Raw genomic sequence first — 11427 nt, forward strand, 5'->3', positions numbered from 1 at the left:
TCCTAAAATTCGCATGGCTTCCCACAGACCTAACTTGTATCAATTAACCACAATTATTGCCTTCTTTTTGATGTTTCCATTGTCATAAGTCAGCCAGAGGACTGGCTCCTTTGTCATTTGAGCTCTAGACCATATATCCTTGAGTTTCCAGGCCCACCCTGATATTCTCTGTGCCAAGACTTGGAATCAATTACTTCCCAAAGAGACTTGGTTGCTTTTTGTGGAGAACTGGTATTAAAGAATGATTCTGGGTGCCAGCATGTAAATATTATTGATCTGCATGAGGACTAGGAAAGACTGCCCTTAGGCCTCTTTTATAATCAAGACAGAATTATTCCCTTCTAAAACAGGATGAACTCAGGCTGATTTTCCACCATAAGTAATTTTACTAAGTTCTAGTTTAATCTTACTCTGCTATAACACTTTTTACTTTCCTCCATTTTGAGTGGCCAGCGTTTCTATAACCATTTTTAGTCAAATTTAATAAACCATGTGTTTAAATTGTAATACCACTTAAATTTTCACAAATTTAATTTTCTGAATTCACCTGGAAATGCTTAAATTTGTAATCTTTCACCTAGACTAAAAGCATACTCTCTTTTTATAAACCGTTTATGTCTCATTCATCTTCATTCTTCAGCTTACATTGTTGACAGAAATAAAAGAAAACAATTCCAAAGAAAGAGGAAGAGAGGAATTAATAAATATAAAATCAGAAATTAATGAAAATAGAAAACAAAAACAGAATAACTGCTCAATAAAACCAAAGTTGGGTTCTTTGAAAAGATCAATGAAATTGAAAAACCTTTAAGTCTAATCAGGGATGAAAGGGGAAAAGAGAGAATTAAATAACAATTATAATGAATAAGGAGACATACCTACAAACAGATGGGATTTTGAAAACTTTAAGGGGATCATTCTAGTTGGTTGCAATGGGCACAGATTCTGAAGCCCCAAAGTTTGGGTTCATACCTTGGCTTTGCTTCTTGCTATGTATCCTTAAAAAGTTACTTAACTTTTCTGTGTCCATTTCTTTTTAAAATAAAAGGGAAGATTTTTAATAACTGCTTCACAGACTTCTAGTAACAATTAACTAAGCTAACCCTTGTAATATTCTTAAAGCAGTATCTAGCCTATAGCGAGAATGCAAACCTGCTCCTCTCATGATAAACCTCTTGCAAGTAATTAGCAACTCTAACCTTCCAATTGCCAGTTGACACCAAAATTCTGGAGGCACAAAATTCTCACAACCCACATCCAATCCACCAGCAAGCCTCGTCCTCTCTACCTTCAAAATGTATCCAGAGCCTATTTCTCACCACCTCCATTTCTACTTCCCTACTTCAAGCCACTTTTATGCTAGATTATTGATTGAAATAATCAGTAATCAATAGCTTCCTGTCTGTCCTCCATCCATTGGTCTCCTACAATCTGTTTTCCATGCAGCAGTCAAAGTGAACCTTTTGAAACAGGTCAGATAATGCCAAATTTCTCTCCATCTCTATAATAGTAACAGTCCAAGTTTTTACAATGCCCCTAGAGCCTTACATGGTTCTTCCATAGGCTATCCTCTGACCTCATCTCTTACTTCTCCACCATCCACTCAACTCTCAACTCCAAGCCTTACTTATATCCTGACCCTTCCCCAAAATGCCAGGCAGGAACTTGACTCAAGACCTTTAAACATACCACTCTATCTGCCTGGAATGCTGTTCCCCATTTATATGTATGGCTGACTTTAAATAATCACTATAACAGGTCTTTCCCAATAATATAAATTTAATATCCATTTATGATTAAAAAAATCTTTCTTCAAACTAGAGGTATGGGGTCTTCCTTTTTTAATTGCAAATGGATATCCAGTTTTCCCAGCACCATTTGTTGAACAGACTATTCTTTCCCAATTGAGTGGTCTTTGCCATCTGGTCAACAATCAGTTGGCAATAAATGTGAGGGTTGATTTCTGGGCTCTTGATTCTATTTCTTCATTCTATATGTCTGTCCTTGTACCAGCACCATGCTGTTTTGGTTACTGTGTCTTTGTAATAAGTTTTAAGATGGAAAAGTGTGAATCCTCCAGTTTTACTCTTCTGTTTCAAGAAGGCTTTAGCTATTTGGGCCCCTTACCCTTCCATACAAATTTGATGTTTGGCTTTTCAATTTCTTCAGAGAAGGTTGCCGGAATTTTGTTTGGGGTTTCATTGAATCTAAAAATTGCTTTCGGTAGTACTGACATCTTAATGTAGCTTAATGATATTTAGTCTTCCAATTCATGAACATAGGATGTCCTTCCATTTATTTAGGTCTTCTTTAACTTCTTTAAGCAATTTTGTTTGTTTGTTTGTTTTCTGTGTACAAGTCCTTTATATCCTTGGTTAGATTTACTCCTAGATATTTGATTTTTTTAGTTGCTACTGTGGATGGATTTTTTTTCTTGATTTTTTTTTCCCATTATTCACTGACTGTGTATAAAAACACTACTGATTTAGGGGTGTTGATCTTGTACCCTGCTACTTTGCTGAACTTGTTTATTATTTCTGGGAGCTTTGTTGTGAATTTTTCAGGATTTTCTGTATACAGGAACATACCATCATCAAATAGGGAAAGTTTTACTTCTTCCTTTCCAAGTTGGATGCTGTTTATTTCTTTTTCTTGCCTAATTGCTCTGGCAAGAACTTCCAGTACAGGGCTGAATAACTCAGTGGTGACAATGTGCATTCTTGCCTTATGCTTAATCTTAGAAGGAAAGTTTTCAGTCTCTCACCATTGAGTATAATGTCAGCTCTGAGTTTTTCATATATGCCCTTTATCATGTTGAGGAAGTTTCTTTCTATTCCTCGTGTCCTGTATTATCAGGAAGGGGTGCTGGATTTTGTCAAATGCCTTTTCTGCATCAGTTGAGAAGATCATGTGGTTTTTTTCCCCCTTCACTGTGTTAATGCCAATTGATTTCCAAACATGATGAAAGGGCAATTCAATGGTGAAAGAGTAGTCTTTTTCAACTAACGGTGTTGGAATGGGACATCCATATGCAAAACTAACTAACTAAATAAATAAATAAATAGTGACAAAAATTGACTCCAAATGGATCATGGATCTAAATGTAAAATGTACAAAAATAAAACTTCTAGGAAAAAAAAGAAGAAAATCTTCAAGACCTGAATTTAGGCAAAGAGTTCTCAGACATGACACTGAAAGCACGATCTATAAAAGAAAAAAAAAAAAAAGATAAATTGAACATCATCAAAATTAAAAATTTTTGCCTATGAAAGCTGCTGTTAGAAGAATGAGAGGAGAGCCGAGCAAGAAGCCCAGCCTGAGGGGCAGCCCTAAGCCCTCTGATCCAGGTTCCCACACTTTTGGCATCTGGAGCCTCCTTCTCTGGAGCTAGTGCCCCAGTGGCCTGGGTTGGTGAGTGGAATGACTGCCAGCCCCAGCACGATGGGCTTCGACGCACCCCATGAACAGAGCAGGGGAGCCTCTAGAGACCAGAGCTCCAGGTGTGAAAAACCCCGCATGTTGTATTCACTGTCAATTAGAGATACCTGTGGTCACAGATACATGGCGCTTTTTTAATACTAAACCAGGCAAATGTGCAAAACCAATATGTTTTCTGTGAGCACCTCACAGATTCCTGTTTCAGAACAAGAGACCCTGGTTAGACCAAAGCCGTTGCTTTTGAGGTTGTTGAAGTCTGTTGATGCACAAAAAAGACACACAATGAAAGAAGTTATATTTTATCTTGGCCAGTATATTATGGCTAAACGATTGCATGATGAGAAGCAACAACATATTGTATATTGTTCAAATGATCTTCTAGGGGATTTGCTTGGAGTGCCAAGTTTCTCTGTGAAAGAGCACGGGAAAATAAATAGAACGATCTACAGAAACTTGGCAGCGGTCAATCGGCAGGAACCATCAGATTCAGGCACATCTGTGAGTGAAAACAGGTGTCTCCTTGAAGATGACAGTGAGCCAAAGGATGCTGTGCAAGAAAAGAACTTCATCCTCAAATTTGATTCCTAGACCAACTATCTCATCAAGAAGGAGAGCAATTAGCGAGACAGAAAAAAATTCAGATGAATTAACGGGTGAATGACAGAGAAAGCGCCACAAATCTGATAGCATTTCCTTTTGCTTTGATGAAAGCCTTGCTCCGTGTGTAATAAGGGCAATATGCCGTGAAAGAAGCAGAGACTCCATCAAATCCGAGTGTTGATGTGGTATAAGTGAACATTCTGGTGATTGGTTGGATTCAGAGTCAGATCAGTTCAGTGTAGAATCTGAAGTTGAATCTCTCGATTCAGATGGTTATAGCCTTAGTGAAGGACAAGAACCCTCAGATGAAGATGACGAGGTGCATCGAGTTGCTGTATGTCAGGCAGGGCAGAGTGATACAGATTCGTTTGAAGAAGATCCTGACATTTCCTTGGCTGACTGTTGAAGTGTACTTCAGGCAGCGAAATGAATCCTCCCCTTCCACCTCATTGCAACAGATGTTGGGCCCTTCGTGAGAACTGGCTTCTTGAAGATAAAGGGAAAACATCTGAGAGAGCCAAACTAGAAAACTCAACACATGTAGAAGAGAGCTTTGACGTTCCTGATAGCAAAAAAATGACTCTAGAGAGTCACGTGTTGAGGAAAATGTGATAAAATCACCAAGCCCCCCAATCCCAAGAAAGGGAGGACTATTCTCAGCCATCAACTTCTGGTAGCATCATTTACAGCAGTCAAGAAGATGTCAGAGAGTTTGAGAGGGAAAGAAACACAAAGAAGAAAGTGTGGAATCTAGTTTACCCCTTAATGCCATTGAACCTTGTGTGATTTGCCAAGGTTGACCTAAAAATGGTTGCATCGTCCTTGGCAAAACAGGAAATCTTATGGCATGTTTTACATGTGCAAAGAAGCCAAAAAACAAAACAAAACAAAATAAGCCCTCTCCCAGTACGTAGGCAACCAATACAAATGATTGTGCTAACTTATTTCCCCTAGATGACTTGTCTCTAAGAGTAGAATTATTTACTTCTAATTATATAACCCTAACTGTTTAGACAGTTATTTTGGCAACATGAAATTTATATATATATATATATATATATATATATATATATATATATATATATATATGTATGTATATATGTATGTATGTATTTTTTTGTATATCAAAGTGGTTTCTCAGTCCAGATAGATTTCTTCTCTTTAGTATGATTTACCTACTTTGGAGAGGAGGTGAGGTTAGTGAATATTCACTTCCTTTTAGGAAAATTTCACTTCTGTTTATATTTTATATTTGGGTTTTAATGTAATTTGAATTGGATATATAGCTCATCCTTTACTCCTACCCCTCATATTTTAAATAATTTCTACTTTCTCTTAAATGAGAAGTATCTGATTTTTTTTCAAATATAAATGGGACACTTAAATGTAACTTATTTAGTACACCTTTCTTGTAAGAAGATAAAGTTTGCGTGAAAGATTTAATATTTAAATTTAAGATACTCTTAAACCTGCTGATCCTTCATTTCTCTGCCCTTTCAGAGCCTCTTAAAATACTCTTTACAGGTGAAAAAGGAATTGGTGGTTACATTTGGTGCTATAGAAGTAAAAATGGACTACTTATTCTCCAGCCTCTTTGGTATAGTAAGGGACAGGTGGTAATAAAGCTGTCCACTGAGAAGTCTTTGAGAACAGCTATCATCAAGACAACATTTTTTAAAGCTCCTTAGGAGAATGTCCTGGTGGGTGGGTGGGGTGGGGGCCCAATCTGATATATGATTTCAGGATTTAGTGGGAATTGATTGTTTCTCTTAAATGAAAAACAATGTAAGACACTTTGAAGTACTTCTTGGGCTGGGTTACACCATCTCTATTAGTTGTCTAGGCTTCAGATCTTTGCCAGTTTTAGAAACCAGTGAATTCCAATAGACAAATTCAGAGATTAGATAAATAGAAGAGCTGTTCATTTTTAAAATAGCTGGAAAGGTCAACTTTTCTCTAAATTATCCAGAAATTATGCACCACTTTCCTTCAAGAATGGCAGGGTCATAGGTTTCTAAAACATCTCTCAAACTGTGTAGATTAATTTACTGATTTATATTTACATACGAGACTTCAGCAAAATTGTATGACTAACCAAACCTTTAGGCAAGTGGAACTGAGATTGGATTTAAGGTCCCAGTGTTTTTCTCCTAGGTATGACAACTTGAGAACCATAAAATCAACTGAGCTATGAGTATAGAATAAAACTGAGGGACAGTTTTGCACAGCAACTTTGTGTGTCTGTTACCAGCAGATTGTTACAGACAGACTTCAGAAAAACAACACACACACACAACTTGCATATGTATACACATATAAGTAGGAACAAATGGCTGAAGATATCAGTATTTGAGCCAGAGCTATTCTCAAATACAGTAAAGCTTAATTAATTTGGAATTTATGATATTTCAACTAGAACTAAGCAGAATATATCCTTTCTAAGGAGAGTCAGTAGTATATGATAATTTAATGTACATTAAAAGTATATGTATCCAGTGATTATGCTGTTTGCAAAACAAATCTGTGCAAATGGAATCTCATTCTAATGCCTATTACTAATGTAGACGTCTAAATTTTTAGGCTTAGTATCCATATTTATTATTTACAAATAAACAATTTATTAAATGATTTAAAAAAAAAGAATGTGAAGATGAGCTGGGAGAAATAGCTGCAGATTCAAATTAAAGTCACGATGAGATGCCATCTCAGAGCTACCAGACTGAATGAAACAAAAACACTGACAAGACCATGTGCCCACAAGGAAGCAAAGCCACAGTAACGCTCACACATTGCTGCAGAAATGCAAATGGCACAACCACTCTGAAAATTATTTGGCTGTTTCTTGTAAAGTTAAGCATATATTTACTATAAGATCCAGCAACTCTACCCCTAGGTATTTGCCCCAAACCTAGAGAAATGAAACTTAGCTTCACACAAAAGTCTATATGATTTGTGTTGTGTGAATACCTTCACCACAGGAGATTTCCACCCGTTAGCATGAGTCGTTGAATGTGGTACACAAATGTCCTCACAAGCCAGTGTATGTTCTGGACTTGCCCTTCTAGATGAGCATGACACGAAGTAATTCAAGAAGTGCAGTGTCAGTGTAGAAACAGACAAATATTTTAATGGAACAAACTAAAGTCAATGCATGCAAATAGAAAAATTTGGTTTATAATTGATTTGGATATGAAATCAGTGGATAAATAGAAGTGCAACAAATGTATCCCTATTCAAAGTAAAATAAATACAGATCCCTATATCCTGGCATACATGAAAAAATGTATAGAAGAATATATTTATAATCATGGAATAGGGAAAACTTCCTCTAGAAATATAAAATAAAGGGAAAAAATCTATACACATTCAAATTTAAGACACCAAACAAAAATTAAAATCCAAAATCCACAGAGAGAAAGGCTTACAACGTTTAAGACTGATTAAGGATTAATATCTAACCTATATAAAAAAGCTCTACAAAAAAGAAACAGAGAAAAGGGGTTGGGGAGAGGGAGAGAATGAACTGAAAATAAGCCCAATCAGAAAAAAATAGGCAAAGAATAAAAATCTTAAAAATAGCAGAAGGGAAAAAAAATCCAATCAACATGGTATCATAGATTTTACTAATCAAACTGAGAAAACATAAGTAAATTAACAAAATCCTAGAATAAGGGTATGCCTCAGTGAATATTTTTACACTGTTGATGGGAATAGATGTAGCACAGGCTTTTGATGGCCAGTAGATGTAACAATGAAATTTAATGATAAATACCATCTAGGAAAACACTGGGCACACAGAGAGGTATGTGTATGGATTTTTATTGCAGCATTGTTCATTACAGAAAAAAAATTAGAAACAATGTAAATATCAGAAGGTGAATATTTCATAAACTATTAAATATTTCACTGCAATTACAAAGGATAAAGCTGGCCTACATTTTTGCATGCAGAAGGCTCTCCAAGAAATACTGAAAAAATTAAAAAGCATCTAGCAGAACAATTTATACAGAATCACCCTGATTATATAAAAATGATAAAGCAAAATTATATATTGCCACCTATCCTTTTGTGTGAATGTAAATATATAAGGAAAGGTATGGAAAGTTACTGGCCAAACTGATAAGACTGAGGGAAATGAGAGCGGATAGTTCAAAAGTAACATTTGTGTTCTCTTCAGTAAAGTATTTCTTATAACAAGAAGGAATTCATGACACTGTTGTAGAGAGCCAAGAACTAAATAAGAGGGAAAACTGATAATGAAAAATGAGCAGGTCGATCACATAATACGAGCATTTAAAGAAATCCCCAACTCAGTTCACGCCAGATTAGGAAGATGGGAAACAGAATTCTGCCTTCTGCTGTGCCTAGAAAGACGAGCTCCGTGTCTGGATCTGGATTAGGACACGGTAGAGGAGGGAGTGTGGCTTGGGGAAGGTGGGGGTGGGGAGGTGGGAGGTGGGAGGCGGGAGGCAGCAGGCAGCACCACCCATCAGGTGCCCTGCGTCCCCAGCACCTCCACATATCTGTGGCATTGCCTCTGCAGTTGATGCTCCCACAAATGTAACTGTTTTGGATGGGAGAAGAAATGAAGGACTCCAGGCACATGGTAAATCTGGATGCAGGCGAGGTGCTCTCCAGCTGCACCTTCAAATTACATCCACCACCTGCGGGAATCTTAGCAGGAGACTCTGGGTTGCACCCATCCTGCAGGTGGAGGGCGAATAACCAGTATGACTCTAGGGAGTGACGATGGACAACCCCCTCCTGGATGCACTGCAAGCGCCGCCCACAGGAGAAGACTGACGTCTACAGGGGATCTCGTCAAACTTCCAGGAGTCTGCCCAGGACTTGGAGATGGGTCAAAAAGAAAGTCTAAACTTGGAAGCCACAGTGAAATATTTTCTTTTCCTCACAGTCAAATGACCTGGTAATTTACCCTTTGGGATGTTTCACTAGTAGCTATCTACTCATTTCATTCTCTTTGTAATCAAAGGATTTCATCAGAGTTTCCCATAGGGTAATTTAGATAACTTTTATCTGAACATCTTGTAAACTAAATTATACAGCACACTCGCTTAACATTCCAGGTTAAAAAAAGATCCATTTGCTAATAGCCCTCCTGTATGACCTGATCCAAAAGTACAAAATCCATCCTCTCCCTTGCCTTTTAAAAGCGTTTCTTCCAGTCCACTCTATTTTTTCCAAAATCACTTAGAAGCAAATAGCCTTGAACCGAAGTCTTCTACCTTAAAATATAATAAACCTCTTACACAAAGTCATGCCATATTAAACTCTGCAATTCTGTTATTTAATTTATTCAGGTATGTGTTTGGATTTAACTTGGTCACTATCCTAAGCTCTTAGGGTCTGGAAAGAATGTATTTTTTAAAGTGGGGTAGGTGGTGCCCGGTAGGGATAATACAGAATCTTATTTTGATGTGGTTCCAAGCAAGTGATCTACCCAAAAGGGAGAGCTTTTTTTTTTTTTTTTCTTACTTTAACTTTTGCTCTTTGAGGAACAAAAAGGTGGTCAAGAGCTACAAGAGATAGAGTGTTAATCTCTTAAAAAATAAGCAACAAAAGAGTCAAAAAGAAAAAGAAAGTATAGCATAAATTATTCTATTCTTTTCATTCAATCCAGTTGATGTTCAGCCAAGAATCAAACAAAAGGTGGAGTCTCTTTATCAATTAAACATCAGGATGGATATTCTCTATTGTGCCACTGAGTCTACAGTACATGGTGCCAAAAGATTAGTCAATCAACCAAAAGAATTGAAAGCAGGGACTCTAAAAGTTTTTTAACTTCAGTGTTCATAGCGGCATTACTCACAATTGCCAAAAGATGGAAGCAATCCAAGTTGAATGGATAAACAAAACATGGTATATCCCTAAGTGCCAGTTTGAACGTATTATGTCCCCCCAAATGCCATTATCTTTGATGTAATCTTGTGTTGATTAGATTGTAATTCTTTGAGTGTAATTCTTTGAGTGTTTCTTTGGAATGCGCCCCACCCAGCTGTGGGTGATGACTCTGATTGGATAATTTCCATGGAGGTGTTGCTCTGCCCATTTGGGGTGGGTCTAAGTTTAGTCACTGGAGCCATATAAATGAGCTGATGGACAGGGGGAACTCAGTGAGGCTGTGAGTAACATTTTGAAGAGGAGCCACAGCCAAGAGGGACACTTTGAAGAAAGCACAGGAGCTGCAGATGAGAGACAGTTTGAAGACGGCTGTTGAAAACAGACTCTTGCTCTGAAGAAGCTGAGAGAGGACAAATATCCCAAGTGCAACTAAGAGTGACATTTTTGAGGAACTGCAGCCTAGAGAGGAACGTCCTGGGAGAAAGCCATTTGAAACCAGAACTTTGGAGCAGACGCCAGCCACGTGCCTTCCCAACTTAACAGAGGTTTTCCGGACACCATTGGCCATTCTCCAGTGAAGGTACTGGATTGCTGATGTGTTACCTTGGACACTTTATGGCCTTAAGACTGTAACTGTGTAACCAAATAAACTCTCTTGTATAAAAGCCAATCCGTCTCTGGTGTTTTGCATTCCAGCAGCATTAGCCAACTAGAACACCATAGAATACATATCATTCAGTCATAAAAAGGAAAGATCTTACACATGCAACAACATAGATGAAACTTGAAGACAACATGTTGAGTGTAACAAGCCAGACACAAAAGGACAAATATTGTATGATCTTACTGATATGAAATAATTAGAATAAGCAAATTCATAGAGTCAGAAAGTAGTAAACAGGTTACCAGAGGCTGAGGTGGGGGGAGGGAATGGGAAGTTAATGTTAATTGGTGCAGAATTTCTGTTTGGGGTAACAGAAAATTTGGTAATCGTTGGTGGCGATGGCAGCACATCATTGTGAATGTAATTAACACCACTGAATTATATATTTGATTGTGATTAAAAGGGCATATTTTAGGTTCTATATATGTTACTCAAATAAAGTCTTTTTTTAAAAAACAGGACTGTACAACACAAACAGTGAACCCTGATGAAAACGATGGACTACAGGTAATAGTATAATTTTAATAACATTGTTCCATCAATTGTAACTAAGGTGCCACATTAATGCAAAGTGTTAATAACAGGAAAACTGAGTGTGTGTGGTGGGAGGGATTATATGGGGACTCTGTATTTTCTGCATGATTTTTCTGTAAACCTAAAAGTTCTCTAATAAAAAATAACAAACAAACAAATAAGAAAAAAATCCTACAACACACAAGACAGCCCCCACAACAAAGAATCATCTGCTCCAAAATGTCAATAGTGATGAGCTTGAGAAACCATGGCTTAAGGCTACGTAATCACCATAAAATAGAGTTTGCAAAGTTCTTGTCAAGCACAAGAAGGGGCATTTTTCATTTTTT

The 11427-nt window shown here is 37.3% G+C and overlaps 1 pseudogene; it reads left to right on the forward strand.

Moving 5' to 3' along the window:
• Window positions 1-3618: 3618 nt before the first annotated feature.
• Window positions 3619-4992, forward strand: LOC119514404 (annotated as a pseudogene).
• Window positions 4993-11427: the final 6435 nt, after the last annotated feature.

This window comes from Choloepus didactylus, chromosome 18 (genome assembly GCF_015220235.1).
Source record: "Choloepus didactylus isolate mChoDid1 chromosome 18, mChoDid1.pri, whole genome shotgun sequence".
NCBI classification, from domain to species: Eukaryota; Metazoa; Chordata; class Mammalia; order Pilosa; family Megalonychidae; genus Choloepus; species Choloepus didactylus.